At 48.3% G+C, this 10,566-nt stretch overlaps 21 non-coding genes across 21 annotated transcripts; all 21 read left to right on the top strand.

Annotated features, from left to right (window-relative positions):
* Positions 1-368: 368 nt before the first annotated feature.
* Positions 369-441, top strand: Trnar-ucg. Its single transcript has one exon. It is a non-coding gene; the product is annotated as a tRNA-Arg (tRNA).
* A 453-nt stretch (positions 442-894) lies between these two features.
* Positions 895-967, top strand: Trnak-cuu. Its single transcript has one exon. It is a non-coding gene; the product is annotated as a tRNA-Lys (tRNA).
* A 338-nt stretch (positions 968-1,305) lies between these two features.
* Positions 1,306-1,377, top strand: Trnat-agu. Its single transcript has one exon. It is a non-coding gene; the product is annotated as a tRNA-Thr (tRNA).
* A 497-nt stretch (positions 1,378-1,874) lies between these two features.
* Trnar-ucg lies at positions 1,875-1,947 on the top strand. The gene has a single exon. It is a non-coding gene; the product is annotated as a tRNA-Arg (tRNA).
* Positions 1,948-2,400: 453 nt separating this feature from the next.
* On the top strand, positions 2,401-2,473 carry Trnak-cuu. Its single transcript has one exon. It is a non-coding gene; the product is annotated as a tRNA-Lys (tRNA).
* A 338-nt stretch (positions 2,474-2,811) lies between these two features.
* On the top strand, positions 2,812-2,883 carry Trnat-agu. The gene has a single exon. It is a non-coding gene; the product is annotated as a tRNA-Thr (tRNA).
* Positions 2,884-3,380: 497 nt separating this feature from the next.
* On the top strand, positions 3,381-3,453 carry Trnar-ucg. The gene has a single exon. It is a non-coding gene; the product is annotated as a tRNA-Arg (tRNA).
* A 453-nt stretch (positions 3,454-3,906) lies between these two features.
* Positions 3,907-3,979, top strand: Trnak-cuu. The gene has a single exon. It is a non-coding gene; the product is annotated as a tRNA-Lys (tRNA).
* A 338-nt stretch (positions 3,980-4,317) lies between these two features.
* Trnat-agu lies at positions 4,318-4,389 on the top strand. The gene has a single exon. It is a non-coding gene; the product is annotated as a tRNA-Thr (tRNA).
* A 497-nt stretch (positions 4,390-4,886) lies between these two features.
* On the top strand, positions 4,887-4,959 carry Trnar-ucg. Its single transcript has one exon. It is a non-coding gene; the product is annotated as a tRNA-Arg (tRNA).
* A 453-nt stretch (positions 4,960-5,412) lies between these two features.
* On the top strand, positions 5,413-5,485 carry Trnak-cuu. Its single transcript has one exon. It is a non-coding gene; the product is annotated as a tRNA-Lys (tRNA).
* A 338-nt stretch (positions 5,486-5,823) lies between these two features.
* Trnat-agu lies at positions 5,824-5,895 on the top strand. The gene has a single exon. It is a non-coding gene; the product is annotated as a tRNA-Thr (tRNA).
* Positions 5,896-6,392: 497 nt separating this feature from the next.
* Positions 6,393-6,465, top strand: Trnar-ucg. Its single transcript has one exon. It is a non-coding gene; the product is annotated as a tRNA-Arg (tRNA).
* A 453-nt stretch (positions 6,466-6,918) lies between these two features.
* Trnak-cuu lies at positions 6,919-6,991 on the top strand. Its single transcript has one exon. It is a non-coding gene; the product is annotated as a tRNA-Lys (tRNA).
* Positions 6,992-7,329: 338 nt separating this feature from the next.
* Positions 7,330-7,401, top strand: Trnat-agu. Its single transcript has one exon. It is a non-coding gene; the product is annotated as a tRNA-Thr (tRNA).
* A 494-nt stretch (positions 7,402-7,895) lies between these two features.
* Trnar-ucg lies at positions 7,896-7,968 on the top strand. The gene has a single exon. It is a non-coding gene; the product is annotated as a tRNA-Arg (tRNA).
* Positions 7,969-8,421: 453 nt separating this feature from the next.
* Positions 8,422-8,494, top strand: Trnak-cuu. Its single transcript has one exon. It is a non-coding gene; the product is annotated as a tRNA-Lys (tRNA).
* A 338-nt stretch (positions 8,495-8,832) lies between these two features.
* On the top strand, positions 8,833-8,904 carry Trnat-agu. Its single transcript has one exon. It is a non-coding gene; the product is annotated as a tRNA-Thr (tRNA).
* Positions 8,905-9,398: 494 nt separating this feature from the next.
* On the top strand, positions 9,399-9,471 carry Trnar-ucg. The gene has a single exon. It is a non-coding gene; the product is annotated as a tRNA-Arg (tRNA).
* Positions 9,472-9,924: 453 nt separating this feature from the next.
* On the top strand, positions 9,925-9,997 carry Trnak-cuu. The gene has a single exon. It is a non-coding gene; the product is annotated as a tRNA-Lys (tRNA).
* Positions 9,998-10,335: 338 nt separating this feature from the next.
* On the top strand, positions 10,336-10,407 carry Trnat-agu. Its single transcript has one exon. It is a non-coding gene; the product is annotated as a tRNA-Thr (tRNA).
* The last annotated feature ends 159 nt before the right edge of the window (positions 10,408-10,566 follow it).

Raw genomic sequence — 10,566 nt, 5'->3', positions numbered from 1 at the left:
TAAAGCATTTTGCAAAGCGGTACAGCGTAGGGTGGGAGGCGGCAGTCTGAATTATATTTTTTACATGTGTTTTTCAAATATCACAGAGCCTCTCGCGAGCGTCGTCGTCGTCGACGCCGCCGCTTCTGCAGAAGTAGGAAATCGCCATCGTAGCAAATGCGGCGAGGGACGCCCTGCCTTCGATTTCGAATGCACAAAGTGTGTGGTCTTGGTTCCCAATCTCTACTTGGTCGGTCTCGTAAAGGCTTGAATGTAACGAATGGGTGGGAAGCAGCAAGAGGCAGCGGCTGTGTAGAACGAAAACACAATTCCTCAGCGGTATGAGCGTTTCGAGATGACACGAATGTAAGGAATACTTGGCGGCCAGTGACCGTGTGGCCTAATGGATAAGGCGTCGGACTTCGGATCCGAAGATTGCAGGTTCGAATCCTGTCACGGTCGTGTTTTTCCAATTCTGCAAAAGAAACACACCGTTTTAGTGTAGCTATTGAGCAGTACGAAATCGTCTGAATGTTGCTGTTGTCCACTTCCTGCTTGGAGATGCACTTGAGCGTGATACACACACAGCCAGAACGGTGTTATCTAGCGAAATGGTCGGCTGAGTGCCGTCACCGCGAGTTTTGGCTGGCATTTGCGCATCTAAGACAGCGTCGGAAAGTAACCCGTTCGGCTTCTGAGTCAAATCAAATATGTGTGTTAATTTTGACACCACTAGCGCTGCAGGTTTTTTATGCAGTTCCTGTACCTCTCAGAAATGATTATGAAATAAAACTGAAGTACGTGACGTGTGTGACGCTAGGAAAACATTAGGCAGCATGGAGAGATTCTGTATGGGACCACCCCACCCAAACCAGAACTGTGTGTCGTGCGACCCGACACGTAGTCACCAACGCAGCCCGGCTAGCTCAGTCGGTAGAGCATGAGACTCTTAATCTCAGGGTCGTGGGTTCGAGCCCCACGCTGGGCGGAACGTAATTTTGTTCCGCTGCAGATGTAAATTACCGTTTTTCTGATCAATGTGACGTAATGGAAATAGCAACTTAAAACTTTGCCTACGTCTCCATCAGTCGCAAGGAAAGTGTATCTGAAGGTGAAGGTGATTTCGTAGACATGTGTCAAAGACATGTTCTGAAATGTAAGTGGTGTTGGTTGGAGAGCACATCGGTTACGTGTGAGATGTGTAGCCAAGCAGTAATGGTGCGCCATAGCTGCAAATATTAGTCGGTAATATGAAGTGTTGTCAGCTTAAGCCTGATGATCCAGACGAGCGTAAGCACGAAGTACGCAAAACTACCGCTAGGCCGCGCCTCTTTAGCTCAGTGGCATAGCACTGGTCTAGTAAACCAGGGGTCGTGAGTTCGATCCTCACAGGAGGCAAACGAATTTTCGAAATCAGTTGCGCGTCGTGGCCGTATAGCAAGCAGTATCTGGAACGACGAACAATTAGCAACAGGTGTTTTATTTAGAATTACTCTCAGATGTGATTGAGGCGAATGTCGCAGATAAAGCATTTTCCAAAGCGGTACAGCGTAGGGTGGGAGGCGGCAGTCTGAATTATATTTTTTACATGTGTTTTTCAAATATCACAGAGCCTCTCGCGAGCGTCGTCGTCGTCGTCGACGCCGCCGCTTCTGCAGAAGTAGGAAATCGCCATCGTAGCAAATGCGGCGAGGGACGCCCTGCCTTCGATTTCGAATGCACAAAGTGTGTGGTCTTGGTTCCCAATCTCTACTTGGTCGGTCTCGTAAAGGCTTGAATGTAACGAATGGGTGGGAAGCAGCAAGAGGCAGCGGCTGTGTAGAACGAAAACACAATTCCTCAGCGGTATGAGCGTTTCGAGATGACACGAATGTAAGGAATACTTGGCGGCCAGTGACCGTGTGGCCTAATGGATAAGGCGTCGGACTTCGGATCCGAAGATTGCAGGTTCGAATCCTGTCACGGTCGTGTTTTTCCAATTCTGCAAAAGAAACACACCGTTTTAGTGTAGCTATTGAGCAGTACGAAATCGTCTGAATGTTGCTGTTGTCCACTTCCTGCTTGGAGATGCACTTGAGCGTGATACACACACAGCCAGAACGGTGTTATCTAGCGAAATGGTCGGCTGAGTGCCGTCACCGCGAGTTTTGGCTGGCATTTGCGCATCTAAGACAGCGTCGGAAAGTAACCCGTTCGGCTTCTGAGTCAAATCAAATATGTGTGTTAATTTTGACACCACTAGCGCTGCAGGTTTTTTATGCAGTTCCTGTACCTCTCAGAAATGATTATGAAATAAAACTGAAGTACGTGACGTGTGTGACGCTAGGAAAACATTAGGCAGCATGGAGAGATTCTGTATGGGACCACCCCACCCAAACCAGAACTGTGTGTCGTGCGACCCGACACGTAGTCACCAACGCAGCCCGGCTAGCTCAGTCGGTAGAGCATGAGACTCTTAATCTCAGGGTCGTGGGTTCGAGCCCCACGCTGGGCGGAACGTAATTTTGTTCCGCTGCAGATGTAAATTACCGTTTTTCTGATCAATGTGACGTAATGGAAATAGCAACTTAAAACTTTGCCTACGTCTCCATCAGTCGCAAGGAAAGTGTATCTGAAGGTGAAGGTGATTTCGTAGACATGTGTCAAAGACATGTTCTGAAATGTAAGTGGTGTTGGTTGGAGAGCACATCGGTTACGTGTGAGATGTGTAGCCAAGCAGTAATGGTGCGCCATAGCTGCAAATATTAGTCGGTAATATGAAGTGTTGTCAGCTTAAGCCTGATGATCCAGACGAGCGTAAGCACGAAGTACGCAAAACTACCGCTAGGCCGCGCCTCTTTAGCTCAGTGGCATAGCACTGGTCTAGTAAACCAGGGGTCGTGAGTTCGATCCTCACAGGAGGCAAACGAATTTTCGAAATCAGTTGCGCGTCGTGGCCGTATAGCAAGCAGTATCTGGAACGACGAACAATTAGCAACAGGTGTTTTATTTAGAATTACTCTCAGATGTGATTGAGGCGAATGTCGCAGATAAAGCATTTTCCAAAGCGGTACAGCGTAGGGTGGGAGGCGGCAGTCTGAATTATATTTTTTACATGTGTTTTTCAAATATCACAGAGCCTCTCGCGAGCGTCGTCGTCGTCGTCGACGCCGCCGCTTCTGCAGAAGTAGGAAATCGCCATCGTAGCAAATGCGGCGAGGGACGCCCTGCCTTCGATTTCGAATGCACAAAGTGTGTGGTCTTGGTTCCCAATCTCTACTTGGTCGGTCTCGTAAAGGCTTGAATGTAACGAATGGGTGGGAAGCAGCAAGAGGCAGCGGCTGTGTAGAACGAAAACACAATTCCTCAGCGGTATGAGCGTTTCGAGATGACACGAATGTAAGGAATACTTGGCGGCCAGTGACCGTGTGGCCTAATGGATAAGGCGTCGGACTTCGGATCCGAAGATTGCAGGTTCGAATCCTGTCACGGTCGTGTTTTTCCAATTCTGCAAAAGAAACACACCGTTTTAGTGTAGCTATTGAGCAGTACGAAATCGTCTGAATGTTGCTGTTGTCCACTTCCTGCTTGGAGATGCACTTGAGCGTGATACACACACAGCCAGAACGGTGTTATCTAGCGAAATGGTCGGCTGAGTGCCGTCACCGCGAGTTTTGGCTGGCATTTGCGCATCTAAGACAGCGTCGGAAAGTAACCCGTTCGGCTTCTGAGTCAAATCAAATATGTGTGTTAATTTTGACACCACTAGCGCTGCAGGTTTTTTATGCAGTTCCTGTACCTCTCAGAAATGATTATGAAATAAAACTGAAGTACGTGACGTGTGTGACGCTAGGAAAACATTAGGCAGCATGGAGAGATTCTGTATGGGACCACCCCACCCAAACCAGAACTGTGTGTCGTGCGACCCGACACGTAGTCACCAACGCAGCCCGGCTAGCTCAGTCGGTAGAGCATGAGACTCTTAATCTCAGGGTCGTGGGTTCGAGCCCCACGCTGGGCGGAACGTAATTTTGTTCCGCTGCAGATGTAAATTACCGTTTTTCTGATCAATGTGACGTAATGGAAATAGCAACTTAAAACTTTGCCTACGTCTCCATCAGTCGCAAGGAAAGTGTATCTGAAGGTGAAGGTGATTTCGTAGACATGTGTCAAAGACATGTTCTGAAATGTAAGTGGTGTTGGTTGGAGAGCACATCGGTTACGTGTGAGATGTGTAGCCAAGCAGTAATGGTGCGCCATAGCTGCAAATATTAGTCGGTAATATGAAGTGTTGTCAGCTTAAGCCTGATGATCCAGACGAGCGTAAGCACGAAGTACGCAAAACTACCGCTAGGCCGCGCCTCTTTAGCTCAGTGGCATAGCACTGGTCTAGTAAACCAGGGGTCGTGAGTTCGATCCTCACAGGAGGCAAACGAATTTTCGAAATCAGTTGCGCGTCGTGGCCGTATAGCAAGCAGTATCTGGAACGACGAACAATTAGCAACAGGTGTTTTATTTAGAATTACTCTCAGATGTGATTGAGGCGAATGTCGCAGATAAAGCATTTTCCAAAGCGGTACAGCGTAGGGTGGGAGGCGGCAGTCTGAATTATATTTTTTACATGTGTTTTTCAAATATCACAGAGCCTCTCGCGAGCGTCGTCGTCGTCGTCGACGCCGCCGCTTCTGCAGAAGTAGGAAATCGCCATCGTAGCAAATGCGGCGAGGGACGCCCTGCCTTCGATTTCGAATGCACAAAGTGTGTGGTCTTGGTTCCCAATCTCTACTTGGTCGGTCTCGTAAAGGCTTGAATGTAACGAATGGGTGGGAAGCAGCAAGAGGCAGCGGCTGTGTAGAACGAAAACACAATTCCTCAGCGGTATGAGCGTTTCGAGATGACACGAATGTAAGGAATACTTGGCGGCCAGTGACCGTGTGGCCTAATGGATAAGGCGTCGGACTTCGGATCCGAAGATTGCAGGTTCGAATCCTGTCACGGTCGTGTTTTTCCAATTCTGCAAAAGAAACACACCGTTTTAGTGTAGCTATTGAGCAGTACGAAATCGTCTGAATGTTGCTGTTGTCCACTTCCTGCTTGGAGATGCACTTGAGCGTGATACACACACAGCCAGAACGGTGTTATCTAGCGAAATGGTCGGCTGAGTGCCGTCACCGCGAGTTTTGGCTGGCATTTGCGCATCTAAGACAGCGTCGGAAAGTAACCCGTTCGGCTTCTGAGTCAAATCAAATATGTGTGTTAATTTTGACACCACTAGCGCTGCAGGTTTTTTATGCAGTTCCTGTACCTCTCAGAAATGATTATGAAATAAAACTGAAGTACGTGACGTGTGTGACGCTAGGAAAACATTAGGCAGCATGGAGAGATTCTGTATGGGACCACCCCACCCAAACCAGAACTGTGTGTCGTGCGACCCGACACGTAGTCACCAACGCAGCCCGGCTAGCTCAGTCGGTAGAGCATGAGACTCTTAATCTCAGGGTCGTGGGTTCGAGCCCCACGCTGGGCGGAACGTAATTTTGTTCCGCTGCAGATGTAAATTACCGTTTTTCTGATCAATGTGACGTAATGGAAATAGCAACTTAAAACTTTGCCTACGTCTCCATCAGTCGCAAGGAAAGTGTATCTGAAGGTGAAGGTGATTTCGTAGACATGTGTCAAAGACATGTTCTGAAATGTAAGTGGTGTTGGTTGGAGAGCACATCGGTTACGTGTGAGATGTGTAGCCAAGCAGTAATGGTGCGCCATAGCTGCAAATATTAGTCGGTAATATGAAGTGTTGTCAGCTTAAGCCTGATGATCCAGACGAGCGTAAGCACGAAGTACGCAAAACTACCGCTAGGCCGCGCCTCTTTAGCTCAGTGGCATAGCACTGGTCTAGTAAACCAGGGGTCGTGAGTTCGATCCTCACAGGAGGCAAACGAATTTTCGAAATCAGTTGCGCGTCGTGGCCGTATAGCAAGCAGTATCTGGAACGACGAACAATTAGCAACAGGTGTTTTATTTAGAATTACTCTCAGATGTGATTGAGGCGAATGTCGCAGATAAAGCATTTTCCAAAGCGGTACAGCGTAGGGTGGGAGGCGGCAGTCTGAATTATATTTTTTACATGTGTTTTTCAAATATCACAGAGCCTCTCGCGAGCGTCGTCGTCGTCGTCGACGCCGCCGCTTCTGCAGAAGTAGGAAATCGCCATCGTAGCAAATGCGGCGAGGGACGCCCTGCCTTCGATTTCGAATGCACAAAGTGTGTGGTCTTGGTTCCCAATCTCTACTTGGTCGGTCTCGTAAAGGCTTGAATGTAACGAATGGGTGGGAAGCAGCAAGAGGCAGCGGCTGTGTAGAACGAAAACACAATTCCTCAGCGGTATGAGCGTTTCGAGATGACACGAATGTAAGGAATACTTGGCGGCCAGTGACCGTGTGGCCTAATGGATAAGGCGTCGGACTTCGGATCCGAAGATTGCAGGTTCGAATCCTGTCACGGTCGTGTTTTTCCAATTCTGCAAAAGAAACACACCGTTTTAGTGTAGCTATTGAGCAGTACGAAATCGTCTGAATGTTGCTGTTGTCCACTTCCTGCTTGGAGATGCACTTGAGCGTGATACACACACAGCCAGAACGGTGTTATCTAGCGAAATGGTCGGCTGAGTGCCGTCACCGCGAGTTTTGGCTGGCATTTGCGCATCTAAGACAGCGTCGGAAAGTAACCCGTTCGGCTTCTGAGTCAAATCAAATATGTGTGTTAATTTTGACACCACTAGCGCTGCAGGTTTTTTATGCAGTTCCTGTACCTCTCAGAAATGATTATGAAATAAAACTGAAGTACGTGACGTGTGTGACGCTAGGAAAACATTAGGCAGCATGGAGAGATTCTGTATGGGACCACCCCACCCAAACCAGAACTGTGTGTCGTGCGACCCGACACGTAGTCACCAACGCAGCCCGGCTAGCTCAGTCGGTAGAGCATGAGACTCTTAATCTCAGGGTCGTGGGTTCGAGCCCCACGCTGGGCGGAACGTAATTTTGTTCCGCTGCAGATGTAAATTACCGTTTTTCTGATCAATGTGACGTAATGGAAATAGCAACTTAAAACTTTGCCTACGTCTCCATCAGTCGCAAGGAAAGTGTATCTGAAGGTGAAGGTGATTTCGTAGACATGTGTCAAAGACATGTTCTGAAATGTAAGTGGTGTTGGTTGGAGAGCACATCGGTTACGTGTGAGATGTGTAGCCAAGCAGTAATGGTGCGCCATAGCTGCAAATATTAGTCGGTAATATGAAGTGTTGTCAGCTTAAGCCTGATGATCCAGACGAGCGTAAGCACGAAGTACGCAAAACTACCGCTAGGCAGCGCCTCTTTAGCTCAGTGGCATAGCACTGGTCTAGTAAACCAGGGGTCGTGAGTTCGATCCTCACAGGAGGCAAACGAATTTTCGAAATCAGTTGCGCGTCGTGGCCGTATAGCAAGCAGTATCTGGAACGACGAACAATTAGCAACAGGTGTTTTATTTAGAATTACTCTCAGATGTGATTGAGGCGAATGTCGCAGATAAAGCATTTTCCAAAGCGGTACAGCGTAGGGTGGGAGGCGGCAGTCTGAATTATATTTTTTACATGTGTTTTTCAAATATCACAGAGCCTCTCGCGAGCGTCGTCGTCGTCGACGCCGCCGCTTCTGCAGAAGTAGGAAATCGCCATCGTAGCAAATGCGGCGAGGGACGCCCTGCCTTCGATTTCGAATGCACAAAGTGTGTGGTCTTGGTTCCCAATCTCTACTTGGTCGGTCTCGTAAAGGCTTGAATGTAACGAATGGGTGGGAAGCAGCAAGAGGCAGCGGCTGTGTAGAACGAAAACACAATTCCTCAGCGGTATGAGCGTTTCGAGATGACACGAATGTAAGGAATACTTGGCGGCCAGTGACCGTGTGGCCTAATGGATAAGGCGTCGGACTTCGGATCCGAAGATTGCAGGTTCGAATCCTGTCACGGTCGTGTTTTTCCAATTCTGCAAAAGAAACACACCGTTTTAGTGTAGCTATTGAGCAGTACGAAATCGTCTGAATGTTGCTGTTGTCCACTTCCTGCTTGGAGATGCACTTGAGCGTGATACACACACAGCCAGAACGGTGTTATCTAGCGAAATGGTCGGCTGAGTGCCGTCACCGCGAGTTTTGGCTGGCATTTGCGCATCTAAGACAGCGTCGGAAAGTAACCCGTTCGGCTTCTGAGTCAAATCAAATATGTGTGTTAATTTTGACACCACTAGCGCTGCAGGTTTTTTATGCAGTTCCTGTACCTCTCAGAAATGATTATGAAATAAAACTGAAGTACGTGACGTGTGTGACGCTAGGAAAACATTAGGCAGCATGGAGAGATTCTGTATGGGACCACCCCACCCAAACCAGAACTGTGTGTCGTGCGACCCGACACGTAGTCACCAACGCAGCCCGGCTAGCTCAGTCGGTAGAGCATGAGACTCTTAATCTCAGGGTCGTGGGTTCGAGCCCCACGCTGGGCGGAACGTAATTTTGTTCCGCTGCAGATGTAAATTACCGTTTTTCTGATCAATGTGACGTAATGGAAATAGCAACTTAAAACTTTGCCTACGTCTCCATCAGTCGCAAGGAAAGTGTATCTGAAGGTGAAGGTGATTTCGTAGACATGTGTCAAAGACATGTTCTGAAATGTAAGTGGTGTTGGTTGGAGAGCACATCGGTTACGTGTGAGATGTGTAGCCAAGCAGTAATGGTGCGCCATAGCTGCAAATATTAGTCGGTAATATGAAGTGTTGTCAGCTTAAGCCTGATGATCCAGACGAGCGTAAGCACGAAGTACGCAAAACTACCGCTAGGCCGCGCCTCTTTAGCTCAGTGACATAGCACTGGTCTAGTAAACCAGGGGTCGTGAGTTCGATCCTCACAGGAGGCAAACGAATTTTCGAAATCAGTTGCGCGTCGTGGCCGTATAGCAAGCAGTATCTGGAACGACGAACAATTAGCAACAGGTGTTTTATTTAGAATTACTCTCAGATGTGATTGAGGCGAATGTCGCAGATAAAGCATTTTCCAAAGCGGTACAGCGTAGGGTGGGAGGCGGCAGTCTGAATTATATTTTTTACATGTGTTTTTCAAATATCACAGAGCCTCTCGCGAGCGTCGTCGTCGTCGACGCCGCCGCTTCTGCAGAAGTAGGAAATCGCCATCGTAGCAAATGCGGCGAGGGACGCCCTGCCTTCGATTTCGAATGCACAAAGTGTGTGGTCTTGGTTCCCAATCTCTACTTGGTCGGTCTCGTAAAGGCTTGAATGTAACGAATGGGTGGGAAGCAGCAAGAGGCAGCGGCTGTGTAGAACGAAAACACAATTCCTCAGCGGTATGAGCGTTTCGAGATGACACGAATGTAAGGAATACTTGGCGGCCAGTGACCGTGTGGCCTAATGGATAAGGCGTCGGACTTCGGATCCGAAGATTGCAGGTTCGAATCCTGTCACGGTCGTGTTTTTCCAATTCTGCAAAAGAAACACACCGTTTTAGTGTAGCTATTGAGCAGTACGAAATCGTCTGAATGTTGCTGTTGTCCACTTCCTGCTTGGAGATGCACTTGAGCGTGATACACACACAGCCAGAACGGTGTTATCTAGCGAAATGGTCGGCTGAGTGCCGTCACCGCGAGTTTTGGCTGGCATTTGCGCATCTAAGACAGCGTCGGAAAGTAACCCGTTCGGCTTCTGAGTCAAATCAAATATGTGTGTTAATTTTGACACCACTAGCGCTGCAGGTTTTTTATGCAGTTCCTGTACCTCTCAGAAATGATTATGAAATAAAACTGAAGTACGTGACGTGTGTGACGCTAGGAAAACATTAGGCAGCATGGAGAGATTCTGTATGGGACCACCCCACCTAAACCAGAACTGTGTGTCGTGCGACCTGACACGTAGTCACCGACGCAGCCCGGCTAGCTCAGTCGGTAGAGCATGAGACTCTTAATCTCAGGGTCGTGGGTTCGAGCCCCACGCTGGGCGGAACGTAATTTTGTTCCGCTGCAGATGTAAATTACCGTTTTTCTGATCAATGTGACGTAATGGAAATAGCAACTTAAAACTTTGCCTACGTCTCCATCAGTCGCAAGGAAAGTGTATCTGAAGGTGAAGGTGATTTCGTAGACATGTGTCAAAGACATGTTCTGAAATGTAAGTGGTGTTGGTTGGAGAGCACATCGGTTACGTGTGAGATGTGTAGCCAAGCAGTAATGGTGCGCCATAGCTGCAAATATTAGTCGGTAATATGAAGTGTTGTCAGCATAAGCCTGATGATCCAGACGAGCGTAAGCACGAAGTACGCAAAACTACCGCTAGGCCGCGCCTCTTTAGCTCAGTGGCATAGCACTGGTCTAGTAAACCAGGGGTCGTGAGTTCGATCCTCACAGGAGGCAAACGAATTTTCGAAATCAGTTGCGCGTCGTGGCCGTATAGCAAGCAGTATCTGGAACGACGAACAATTAGCAACAGGTGTTTTATTTAGAATTACTCTCAGATGTGATTGAGGCGAATGTCGCAGATAAAGCATTTTGCAAAGCGGTACAGCGTAGGGT

Source organism: Schistocerca americana, unplaced genomic scaffold, assembly GCF_021461395.2.
Source record: "Schistocerca americana isolate TAMUIC-IGC-003095 unplaced genomic scaffold, iqSchAmer2.1 HiC_scaffold_165, whole genome shotgun sequence".
NCBI lineage: Eukaryota > Metazoa > Arthropoda > Insecta > Orthoptera > Acrididae > Schistocerca > Schistocerca americana.
Note: the sequence above shows the minus strand (reverse complement) of the source record. Positions and strands in the feature narration are given on the sequence as shown.